General features: G+C 39.2%; 1 protein-coding gene across 4 annotated transcripts in view; it reads left to right on the forward strand.

Annotated features, from left to right (window-relative positions):
* CTNNA3 (catenin alpha 3) overlaps window positions 1-13,438 on the forward strand; it is a 1,725,675-nt gene that overhangs the window by 856,110 nt on the left and 856,127 nt on the right. The gene's annotated exons all lie outside the window — the stretch shown is intronic.

The following is a 13,438-nucleotide window of genomic DNA, read 5'->3' on the forward strand; positions in this document are numbered from 1 at the left end:
ACTAAGAATAACCAGGGAACAGAACCATTCCCTATAATTGAGTTGCCTAATGAATATTATTTGGAAAAAACATAAACTACTCAAAAGAACAAGAGTAGTGATTGGGACTAAGCTCAGGAGAGAGCCTTAATTCCTTTAAGCAGTGAAAATCAAGAGTACACAGTAAATTCTAATTTAGAAGAAATCCAATCTAATTAGAAGAACTTATGCCTAAATTCAAACCAATGGCAGTTGGCAATATTTCTAGCCAGGTATACAGACTTGGTGTTTTCTGACATGCAGCAAAGCAAGGGTCTTTCCTGATTCTTTATGCCTATTTCTTATTCCTGCCTCCTATTGTTAGCAAGCTATTACTGTTTCTCCTGTTAATCCAACACTATTATTTGAAGGGTTAATGTTCATATTAAGAAAAAAAGTGCATGGGAAACTGTAAAACAGCTTGGCATGTGGCAATAAATACTGGCTTCTCTTCCTATTTTCTGGCAGAGAGGTATAATCTTTCCTAACTCTGGAGCTCATAGAGCTTTTTTCCATATACCTCTTATGGCAGTTCAATTATTGTACTTTATATTATGTTTGCTTCTGTAACTGCTTAATTGTAAGTTCCAAACAATTAATTATCTGTATATTTCCCGTATGTTATACAATCACAGGACCTGGCATGTTAGCCCTCAGTACATGATTATTGATTTGAAATGCTTTTTTTCACTCATTTCATAAATAATGCTTCAATTCAACAAAATACTACTATGAATGGATTTTTGTAGACAGACTTAAATCATGACAAGTGCCGATTTTGTTGAGCTATCCTTATACTCTGGGAAATAAGGATTACCTATATAATGCTCTTCTTATTGCAATCCTGAAATTCGGATCTAATGGACATTCTGTCAAAATTCTTGTAATTTATTTTAATCTAGCTGCTTTTTTCCAAAATAATTTCATTTAACATAAACATAGTCAAACATCCCTAATATGAATGAATTGAAAGGGAAACTAATTAAATTGGCAAATACTTGCTTTAGATTGAATCCCTTTTAAGGACATACAATAACTGCAACTATTATAACTACTCAGATACTGCCTAGTGTTGTTTTAATTAATAGATAAGGATGATCTCTAATTAGCTCATCAAAATACTAGTCTGAACAGTGTCAGGCCTGCACATATTGCAATTACATTGTTTGTAAGTAAATAGATACTTCTAAAGCACTTAAAGACCAGTTTGCATTCTTAGCAGAGTAGAGGTGCCCTCAACCTTTTTCATTATGTGGTTAATTTGTTTAGCTAGTCTTTTCTTCTTAAGAGAGTAAACGAACAAATGAAAAAAAACTAATACCACAGGTTTATCTCAGTCGATATTCTGACCAATTCCAAATTACTGCAGTTCAAATTAATGTAGTTTCTTGAATAAATATACGCCAGGTAACTGTAAAGGATTGTAGAAATACAGAGCCAGAAGGAAACCTTCCACTTGGATCAGTTATTCCAGTTCTCTCAGTTTACAGATGAGGAGGAAATTCGTTTATTTTATGGCTCCTATGGTTAGTCATGGGGCAAGCCAGGCTTCACTTTGAGTGTCTCTGAGTCCTAATTCTGTGCTTATTGAAAAGCTAATGAGTAATGTGAGTTAAAAAATAAAACACACAAGGGGAGAGAGAGAGAGAGAGAGTTAACTATTAATTTGATAGAGTGACCTTATGCAATTCTACACTGAAAGCAAATAAATTCTAATTTCTAATTCATGCATTCAATGAAAAGAGCACTGCTGTTCTGCAAAATATTTTGACATACTAAACTCAAGACTTCATTCATTCAGTCAACATGGATTAGGATTTCTGTTGTTTCTATGTTTTTACCAAGTTTGAGGTACTTCCAGGTGCTGGGGATAGAAAGCAAATGAAATACAGGTGGCAATGATAGAGGTTTGCAAATCATGTCAAGGCGGTACTGAAGAAGAGCTCCCAGCCCAGACTGGTGTGTGTGTGCGTGAAAGATGGCTGCTTGGAAGAGGAAGTGGAGGGACTAAGTCCTTAAAGGTAAGCCAGAGTTGGCCTGACATTGTCTGTAACAGCAAAGAGAATGAAGGAAATGTTACCAAACACAAGTTCATGTGCCTGGGGCACAGTGAGGCCAAACAAACAGAAATGTTGGAGTTTGGGGCTGAGAAAGGTTTATTGCAGGGCCAAGGAGGGAGAACAAGTGGGTCGTGCTAAAAAAAAAACCCTGAACTCTCTGATGGTTTTTGGGGAAATGTTTTTATAGGCAAAATTTGGAGTGAGGGCTGCAGGGTGTGTGACTTTCTTCTGACTGGTTGGTGGTGAGGTAACAGGGTGGTGCTCCAGGAATCTTGTGCTCAGCCGGAAGTTTCCATCCTCCACCTGGGTGGGAGCCTTAGTTCTGCAGAAGAACTCAAAGATATTGTTATTTATATTCCTTGAGGAGGAACCAGGACCCTGCCTCAAGGCTGCACTATTATTTCTTGACTGTTCCTTCCAAATTTCTGTACTCCCTCCTTTCCCTGATTAACAACTGTTTGAACCTGCCCTTTGGAACTTAGGGAAGGTCAAGGAGGCTGAATGAAGCCTACTTCCTACAAACAAGAAACGGGGGACACAGAAAGGCTGTGGTGCCCAGGAGGGCCCCACAGGGTCCTGCTCAGCTTCAGAAATACCAGTTGAAAAATATTACATCTGATTTAGTTGGTCTACTCTGGTCTGGGATTATTCACCTCTTGAGCAATGAAGGCTTCTTACATTTCAGGATGAACATGGTAGCTGGAACACCGTTCAAGGAATCTCAGCATTAGCTTTCCAAGTGGTCAATACTTGGCCTATTTTGGATAGTTTTTAAAACAATGTATAAGCTTTCTAATCAAATAACTTGAGGGATATTCACCATAGAATTGCTTAATTAATAAGTAAACACCTACCACCCCAAATTGGACACTTCAAACATCTAAATTTCACAGTTATGAAATGGGGCAACTGTATTTTCATGGTGAGGGCTGATGTCGTCAAAATTTCAAGAGATCCTCACTGAGGAATAGAGTATTCAGAATTTTAAGACAGGAGAGCATTATATTGTGTTTATATGTGGAAAATCATATCTACTATAAAATTAAATCTATTATAATTTGTTCTCTTTCTCTGTCCCTTCATTCTGTTTTTAAGTTAGTGCTTTCCTGAATGTTCTTTTTTAAGACATTTGAGGAAATTAGGAGATTGACATATGAAGAGTCACCATAAATGCTTTCACATTTCACACTTCTTGCTGTATGAATATCATGGAACAGTTGTCTGTGTACACTTTTTTTATGGGCCATTAAGTATTATTTTGGATTCGAGCCTAGGTATTCAGAATGGAAGAAAAATTTTTATTATTATGAGGTTTTGTGTCTTTTTGCTTTGATAAGACATTTATTAGATTGCATTTCACTGGATTGCATGCTTAGTAATTCTGTACATTTTTATGACTTCTCTGTAAAATACTCATACCTGTGTCATATATCACCTGAGAACTAGAATTTTTACCTTTTTTTCATCTTCTATGTTATGCTTTCCTTTCTCTAGTCACATTTCTGACAGCTGCCCCTTCCCTCCCTCTCTAATTACCAGCATAAACCTCTAGCTCAGACATCATCAAGCAGGTAGTCAGTAGTGGTCATTGACAAATGTCACAGAATGAGGAGAATCAGATTTTAGAGGCTCAGCTCTAAAAAAGCAAACCAACGTTCAGACTCTGATTTTTAAAAAATTCTGTGGCCTTCTGACATTATCACAGTCCGTTTTATCTGATGCTTTCATAACTTTCAACTATTTTAAACCTCAAACCGTTTCAGAGCTTACTCTTGATCCCATTTTTTTTGAAGTATGGGTGTATTGACATATATTGATAACATAGGTCACAACTGTGTTCTCCAAACAAAATGATAGGTTTTGGAGCTGCAAAAGGACTTAGAAATCATCCTGCCTAACTTTTTATAAAAACTGCCCTGGGATAGTTCAGTGATTTGTCTGAGGTTATATACTTGCTTTCACCAGCTGGTTTGCAGAACATAGACCTCCTGCATTTTGTCCAGTGTCTATTCAGCTACATTTTAGTGCTTCTACATCAGTGCATTCCATTTAACTAAAATTTACGAAGTAGATTCTATGCACCAAGGATTGATAATACAGAAGTGTAAAACACACCAGCACACACTTGCATGTACATATGTGTATGCACAGTTCCTCTACTAGAGAATCTTAAAGTCTATCTAATACCAAGAGTGCGTAGGAGGGGTGCAAAGGCATAACAGACCTATTACCCAAACCTATGGTGTTTATCTCTAATTGATGAAGGCATTCTTTTTCCCTGCTGAATTTAGATATGGCTTCAACATTTGCCCCTCTATGGCTCTCTGGGCGTCCACTGTTTGAGTATTGACATGCAATTGAAACTTTTTGGCATCAAAGCATTAGTAGTTTTCTTAAAGAATTACCTTTTAGAAGACAAAGGAACGTAATTATAATGGTACTAATAATAGATACCATTTATTACTAAGTTGTAGGTTCTAAACACAAAATAATTAAAGCAAAATTGCTTATATGTGAATCACCTAACATCAGCTCAGTGTGTTCTGAACTTTAGGAAACAAGATCTCTGTGCTGAGTGCTCTATAAGTGATTTCAGCTTCACTGTCCCTCTTTGGTCCACGGTTCTTGACCTGCTTCATATTCTTTTAGGTCATGCATCATAAAAGACTTTGTAACTTTTGAGGTTTATCCTAGGATCTCTGTGTACAAATAAACCAGTCAGGTGTTATTTGCTCTTTGGCTTTTTTGAAAAAAACATATTATTGACCTTATTGATGCAAAGAATGATGGAGGAGGAGATTAATGAGGAAGACCCTTCAGACTTAGACCTATACTGTCACTGGGTTATGGACTAAGGAAAGGAATGACTCTGTGGGTTTAAAAGCTATGAGTTTGTGGGAGACATGCAGCCTTAGCCAGAGGTAACTCCTGGAGGAGACAGTATGTCTCTCACAAAAAGCAATGTCACTTAAGGGCTTTGCCCCCTTGACTTGAAATGCACTCTTTGTTCCAGGCCTGAGGAATGTAAAAGAGATTAGCAAAGCTATCTCAAGCCAGGAGACCTCAGGGAACTGAGAGTCCTGGTTGTTCCTTATGGCTGGGGGCTGTGTGTGCCTGGTTAAGGGAAGTTATTGTTCAGGAATGGTTGTTGCAAACTTGCTGACATCCATGGTGGTGACTGAAGTGAGACAATAAGCAATTCTATGGGTTCATTGTCTGATAATGGGTTCCTCTTCTGCCTATATAAGATTCAGTAGATTCTAAATAAAGCACCTTGCAACCATCAGTTGTCTTGGTCCTTCTGATCCCATACTTGCGGTGCTATTCAGTCCCTTGCCCCTCTCCGTCGGGACCTGGAAGACCCTCTGCGGTGGCTGGACCATTGCATGAGTTAAATAAATAAACACAAGCTTTAAATGATACATTAAACAAGATGAACTTAATTGATATTTATAGGACATTCCATTCAAAAACAACAATACACTTTCTTCTCAAGCGCTCATGGAACATTCTCCAGGTTAGATCATATCTTGTGTCACAAATCAAGCCTTGGTAAATTTAAGAAACTTGAAACTGTATCAAGTGTCTTTTCCTACCACAATGCTATGAGACTAGATATCAGTTACAAGAAAAAGTCTGTAAAAAATACAAACACATGCAGGCTAAATAATACACTACTAAATAACCAAGAGATCACTGAAGAAATCAAAGAGGAAATCAAAAAATACCTAGAAACAAATGACAATGAAAACACAACGACCCAAAACCTATGGGACGCAGCAAAAGCACTTCTAAGAGGGAAGTTTATAGCAATACAGTCCTACCTCAAGAAACAAGAAACATCTCAAACAACCTAACCTTACACCTAAACCAATTAGAGAAAGAAGAACAAAAACACCCCAAAGTTAGCAGAAGGAAAGAAGTCATAAAAATCAGATCAGAAATAAATGAAAAAGAAATGAAGGAAACAATAGCAAAGATCAATAAAACTAAAAGCTGGTTCTTTGAGAAGATAAACAAAATTGACAAACCATTAGCCAGACTCATCAAGGAAAAAAGGGAGGACTCAAATCAATAGAATTAGAAATGAAAAAGGAGAAGTAACCACTGACACTGCAGAAATACAAAGGATCATGAGAGATTACTACACGCAACTCTATGCCAATACAATGGACAACCTGGAAGAAACGGACAAATCCTTAGAAAAGCACAACCTTCTGAGACTGAACCAGGAAGAAAGAGGAAATATAAACAGACCAACCACAAGCACTGAAATTGAGGCTGTGATTAAAAATCTCCCAAGAAACAAAAGCCCAGGACCAGATGTCTTCACAGGTGAATTCTATCAAACATTTAGAGACGAGCTAACACCTATCCTTCTCAAATTCTTCCAAAATATAGCAGAGGGAGAAACACTCCCAAACTCATTCTACGAGGCCACCAGCACCCTGATACCAAAACCAGACAAAGGTGTCACAAAGAAAGAAAACACAGGCCAATATCACTGATGAACATAGATGCAAAAATCCTCAACAAAATACTAGCAAATAGAATCCAACAGCACATTAAAAGGATCATACACCATGATCAAGTGAAGTTTATCCCAAGAATGCAAGGATTCTTTAATATACACAAATCAATCAATGTGATACACCATATTAACAAATTGAAGGAGAAAAACCATATGATCATCTCAATAGATGCAGAAAAAACTCGACAAAATTCAACACCCATTTATGATAAAAACCCTCCAGAAAGTAGGCATAGAGGGAACTTACCTTAACATAATAAAGGCCATATATGACAAACCCACAGCCACCATCATTCTCAAGGGTGAAAAACTGAAAGCATTTTCTCTAAGATCAGGAACAAGACAAAGGTGTCCACTCTCACCACTGTTATTCAACATAGTTTTGGAAGTTTTAGCCACAGCAGTCAGAGAAGAAAAAGAAATAAGACGAATCCAAATTGGAAAAGAAGAAGTAAAGCTGTCACTGTTTGCAAATGACATGATACTATACACAGAAAATCCTAAAGATGCTACCAGAAAACTACTAGAGTTAATCAATGAATTTGGTAAAGTAACAGGATACAAAATTAATGTACAGAAATCTCGTGCATTCCTATACACTAATCATGAAAAATCTGAAAGAGATATTAAAGAAACACTCCCATTAACCACTGCAGCAAGAAGAATAAAATACCTAGGAATAAACCTACCTAAGGAGACAAAAAACTTGTATGTAGAAAACTACAAGACACTGATGAAAGAAATGAACGATGATACAAACAGATGGAGAGATATACCTTGTTCTTGGATTGGAAGAATCAACATTGTGAAAATGACTATACTACCCAAAGCAATCTACAGATTCAGTGCAATCCCTATCAAACTACCAAGGGCATTTTTCACAAAACTAGAGCAAAAAATTTCACAATTTGTATGGAAACACAAAAGACCCCGAATAGCCAAAGGAATCTTGAGAAAGAAAAACGGAGCTGGAGGAATCAGGCTCCTGGACTTCAGACTATACTACAAAGCTACAGTAATCAACACAGTATGGTACTGGCACAAAAAGAGATATATAGATCAATGGAACAGGATAGAAAGTCCAGAGATAAACCCATGCATATATGGTCACCTTATTTTTGGTAAAGGAGGCAAGAATATACAATGGAGATAAGACAGCCTCTTCAGTAAGTGGTACTGGGAAAACTGGACAGCTACATGTAAAAGAATGAAATTAGAGCACTCCCTAACACCATACACAGAAATAAACTCAAAATGGATTAAAGACCTAAGTATAAGCCCAGACGCTATAAAACTCTTAGAGGAAAACATAGGCAGAACACTCTATGACATCAATCACAGCAAGATCCTTTTTGACCCAGCTCCTAGAGAAATGGAAATAAAAACAAAAATAAACAAATGGGACCTAATAAAAGTTAAAAGCTTTTGCACAGCAAAGGAAACCATAAACAAGATGAAAAGACAACCCTCAGAATGGGAGAAAATATTTGCAAATGAAGCAACTGACAAAGGATTAATCTCCAAAATTTACAAGCAGCTCATGCAGCTCAATATCAAAAAAACAACCCAATCCAAAAATGAGCAGAAGACCTAAATAGACATTTCTCCAAAGAAGATATACAGATTGCCAACAAACACATGAACGGATGCTCAACAACACTAATCATTAGAGAAATGCAAGTCAAAACTACAATGAGGTATCACCTCACACCAGTCAGAATGGCCAACATCAAAAAGTCTACAAATAATAGATGCTGCAGAGGGTGTGGAGAAAAGGGAACTCTCTTGCACTGTTGGTGGGAATGTAAATTGGTATAGCCACTATGGAGAACAATATGGAGGTTCATTAAAAAACTAAAAATAGAACTACCATACGACCCAGCAATCCCACTCCTGGGCATATACCCTGAGAAAACCATAATTCGAAAAGACACATGCACCCCAATGTTCATTGCAGGTCTGTTTACAATAGGATATGGAAGCAACCTAAGTGCCCATTGACAAATGAATGGATAAAGAAGATGTGGCACATATATACAATGGAATATTACTCAGCCATAAAAAGAAATGAAATTGAGTTATTTGTAGTGAGGTGGATGGACCTAGAGACTGTCATACAGAGTGAAGTAAGTCCGAAAGAGAAAAATAAGTACCGTATGCTAACACATGTATATGGCATCTAAAAAAAAAAAAAGGTCCTGAAGAACCTAGGGGCAGGACAGGAATAAATATGCAGACATAGAGAATGGACTTGAGGACATGGGGAGGGGGAAGGGTAAGCTGGGACGAAGTGAGAGAGTGGCATGGACTTATATATACTACCAAATGTGAAATAGATAGCCTGTGGGAAGCAGCTGCATAGCACAGGGAAATCAGCTTGGTGCTTTGTGACCACCTATGGGGTGGGATAGGGAGGGTGGGATGGAGACGGAAGAGGGAGGAGATATGGGGATATATGTATATGTATAGCTGATTCGCTTTGTTATAAAGCAGAAACTAACACACCATTGTAAAGCAATTATACCCCAATAAAGATGTTAAAAAAAAAAAAAAAAGCTATGAGTAGGGAGGCATCTGTAAGCAGAGCTGTGGCCAAGAGGATGCAGAAAGTAAGGACACTTATAGATCTTATTGATTGTGTCTGTCCTCAGGAACACAATGATATGTACATGGCATGTAATGGTATATGAATTGAATCCAGTGACTCTTGTTCCTCACTGGGACCACCAAAAAAGCTACATTCTCAGGATTATAGCTTTTTCTGAATCTTTGGGAAAAACAGAGAAAAGCAGAGAGAATGGAAGCTTAGTGTGAGCTGTTGACTGGAGACACGTTTTACAAAACTGCTTCTTCTTGAATGGCAGTTGAATCAACTTACTGTCATCAAGCTTTAAGTAAATGAGTTCTTGCAGTTGGCAGAAATGAATAGAAAATGCTTTAATTTTGTTCTGGCTGTGGTCCAGCAACAAGAGAGACTTTTCAAGTGTGGAATTACAAAGCAGTGCTGAACGACTCCAAGCGAACTCTATGTTGGTTAAGCTCTTCAGGCAGGGCTCACTGTTTGCTCATGGCAATTAGGTGACAGGGATGGCTGAAAGCTTGGGAAGACTGGGGTTGGCTAGTGATACCTGGACCAGCTGTCTTTGTCCCTTAGTACTTGGTAAAAATGTGGGTCAAAAGTAACTATTTTCATTAGTACGTGAAGAAAATTGTTATTCAAATTGGGTGTCACTTTGTCCTCAGCCAAAAAGCTTTTGATGGTTATTCGAATGGTAAAACTTCCAGATGCTCCATATTCAACAATAATTTTTTTTCATAATTTTTTTTAAAAATTAATTAATTAATTATTTTTTTTTGGCTGTGTTGGGTTTTCGTTTCTATGCGAGGGCTTTCTCCAGTTGCGGTGAGTGGGGGCCCCTCTTCATCGCGGAGCGTGGGCCTCTCACTGTCGCGGCCTCTCCCGTTGCAGAGCACAGGCTCCAGACGCGCAGGCTCAGTAATTGTGGCTCACGGGCCCAGTTGCTCTGCGGCATGTGGGATCTTCCCGGACCGGGGCACGAACCCGTGTCCCCTGCATTGGCTGGCAGATTCCTAACCACTGCGCCACCAGGGAAGCCCCTTCAACAATAATTTTGACTGAAACTCATGGTCAGGAGAATCTGTTGGTAAGTGGATTTGAAGAAAGGGAGTCTTTTAAAGACCCCTGGTTTGCTGATCCATGTTTTCTCTGCATCTTGTTCAAAGAAACCTGTACCTTCACAAATCAAGAAAAACCTGGGACATCCTTCACTTTTACAGTCACATTTTGATTATTCAGTGTGAGTCAGGATTCTCAGCAGGATTATGACCAAACTGGAGGATTGGTCGGTTGGGGGAGCAAAAATGGCATTAAAAAAAGGCTGTGTGGGGGTGAGAGAGGATACCATGATTTCACAGAGTCAAAGAATTTTTTCCAGAATGTATGTTTGAGAGGTTTGAAAGGAAAGGAAAGCAGAATATGGTTCTTTTCCTTTAATCTTTTCTTACCAGGTGCTATTTAAGGATTCTGAGTGTTTCCCTCTAGGAGCATTTATTCCATATTTAAAAAGGAATTGGGTTATTAGCTATGTGCCGCATAGCAGTTTGACCACGTTTCATGTTTGAATTCTTCCTTAGGTTTAATCACCTCCATTTTACTTCAGAAATCCCACTACAGGACTTGCCTGGCAATACAGTTTTTATATTCTCCCATTTACTTTTATACTGTTCCCATTTTCTAGTGAACAGTCTGCTGCCAAAGCCATTTCCAAATCAATTTCTGAGTGTTGGATACTCAGGATGATGCATCTCTATTTGGGGAAATTTCCTGTAAGTTTTGTCGTGAGAAATGGGTCTGTACGTCAGTCTCCTGCTAGAGTAAGGGACTCACCAAAGAATGAAGCAGAATTCACATGGAACACCTGTATGACGCAGCGTATTCCTTCCCTGGAGAACTGTGGAATTTAAGCAGCACGGTGTTGTAGTTTTTACACGTGTCGAGCCCAGAGGAATGTGAGGGGGTCACGGTGGTGCACTGGAGCTGGCTCTTAGAAGTGGGCTGTGCACGTCTCTTCCTGACTCTGAGCTGAGTGACATCATGTTGGTAGCTTGATACGGGCCATGGTTGGAGTAGTTCTACTAGGACATGGGCAGATGCTGCAAATAGTTATTGTTGTTGTTTTAAGTTCCTCCCTGGAGAGCAAGTTGTGAAGCATTTGCTAGCGCAACCCTGGGCCAGTGTACCTAAAACACTGATTTTTTTTTTTTTTCATTGTTGTTATTCTCGAGTACAGGTGTTCTCAAAATGTGCTCCTTGGACCAGCGGTAGCGGCATCACCTGGGAACTTGTTAGAAGTGAAAATTAGCTGGCCCCACCCCTAACCTACTGACTTAGAAACTCCAGGGTTGGGACTCAGGAATCTTTTTAACAAGCCCTCCTTCCAGGTGCATCTGAGGTATGCTAAAGCGCAATAACCACTGCTCCAGGGACTAAATAATTGAGGAATAAATTACTTTTAATTAATGTATGCTGACCATAATTGAATGATTAATTATCTCATACCTGTCCCATTGTGCTTATCAAGCTTTCAGAGGATAATGCTAAATGCGACCGCTATTTATAGCACCCTTAGCAGGTGGTGTCAAAGCTATGTCATTTCCGGGGCTCGTAGCACGTGGAAACGCACGCCTCATCGTCTAACTCACATTCTTCAACTGAAAGCACGCCAAAACGCAGGTGATGTGGGTCAGTATGGTAACTGGCCTGCCGCGTTCTTCACTGGCTCAAAGTCAGGATCCCCTGGAGGGCTTGTTAAAACAGATTGCTAGATCCCACCCCCAACGTTTCTGATTGGTAGGCCTGGAGGGGGGGGAGCCTGCTGATTTGCCTTTCTAGACGTCTTCCCAGCTGACGCTGAAGCTGCCGTTCCCGGGAGCATTCTGGGAGAGCCACCGCTCTAGAACATCTTTCGAATGATCTGCTTCTGTGTGAGTTTCTGCCTCCCGGCTTTTTGTTCTCCTTTGTTCTCCATTTAGCTTGGCTGTGATTTCTCCTGGAGAAGGTATAGCCCACATCATACGGGGCATGATTTTTAATGTGCGAGAGCCTGCTGAGCCCTCCATTTTCTGTCAAGATATTACTGAGAGTTATAATTCACTTTGTCATTTTTCTTCCTTCTCCTACTAAGTTTCTACAGGCTTGGCACTTGGCTGTTGTGTCAGGATGAAAGTCGGCTGCTTCCTCACTGCAGGGTTTGTGGCCTCATGATTCACACCTTTTACTGCCATCCAGATCGCTCACTAGGTTGAGCAGGAGTTTTCCTCTTTTTTATTTCCTTTGAATCAAATAACTAATCCACCTGAGTTTCATCCGCTTCTTACTCATGCTCTTCAACAGAATAGAAGCTCTTTCCAACGCATGAAGAGCACAGTTGAAAGTGTTTACTGGTCATGACAGCTCTAGGAGGCCTTGCACCCCTCACTGTTGAGATCAGGTGGGATGTCTACAACTTTTTTCCTGAACTCTTAAAATGCAGCGTTCGAATAGGGGTGGCTAATGTTGTTATCTGACTGTTGCATTTTTTTAAGTTGCATTTTTAAATTGCTTGTTAGGTTTCCTGCTAAACTTGAGTGAGAAGACTTTAGTTTAAGACGTATCTCGGCCACTCAGGTAGTTCTGTGACCTTAGGCAGGTCATTTAATTTGTTGGGTCTCACTTTCTTCGTCCATAAAATGGAAATAATGGCATCTATACTGTTTATTTTATTTAAGTTGTGCGAGGATCACAGTGATACCTAGAAAAGTGTTTTGTAAACTCTAAAATACTGTGTAACTGTGAAGCATTATATGTGTTCCTTGTAATACTCAGCATGGTCAGGACACAGAATAGACCCTTAAGATATGATATCTGGCTTGTGTATGTGTGCCTGGGCTCTTACAGATCTGTGGCAGCTGATTCTCAGAACAGTATCTGATACTTAATAGCTATCCTGAGCATGGGGAGCAAGTATACAAAAGTGAGTATAAAAGCTGGTTATTAGCTAGACTTTAGGAGGCAGGAAAAACGGGACTGACTGCAAGCTTTTGGAATTTTGCTTGGTAGTCTTGTTTTGGAAACTAGGGCAATATCAAGAAGCTGAGTGTGTCATTTAAATAACAGGAGTAACAGGAAACAGTATATTCTGTTGTTGGTGTTTGGGTGTCTCCCAATAATGTTTTGGCCTGAAAACTAGGACTTTTTTTCTTGACTGTAAAGACATACTTACTGGGACAAAGGGTAGGATGGGTGGGCTATCTTAGGTATTCAAAATAG

This window comes from Balaenoptera physalus (assembly GCF_965194825.1).
Source record: "Balaenoptera physalus genome assembly, chromosome: 14".
NCBI classification, from domain to species: Eukaryota; Metazoa; Chordata; class Mammalia; order Artiodactyla; family Balaenopteridae; genus Balaenoptera; species Balaenoptera physalus.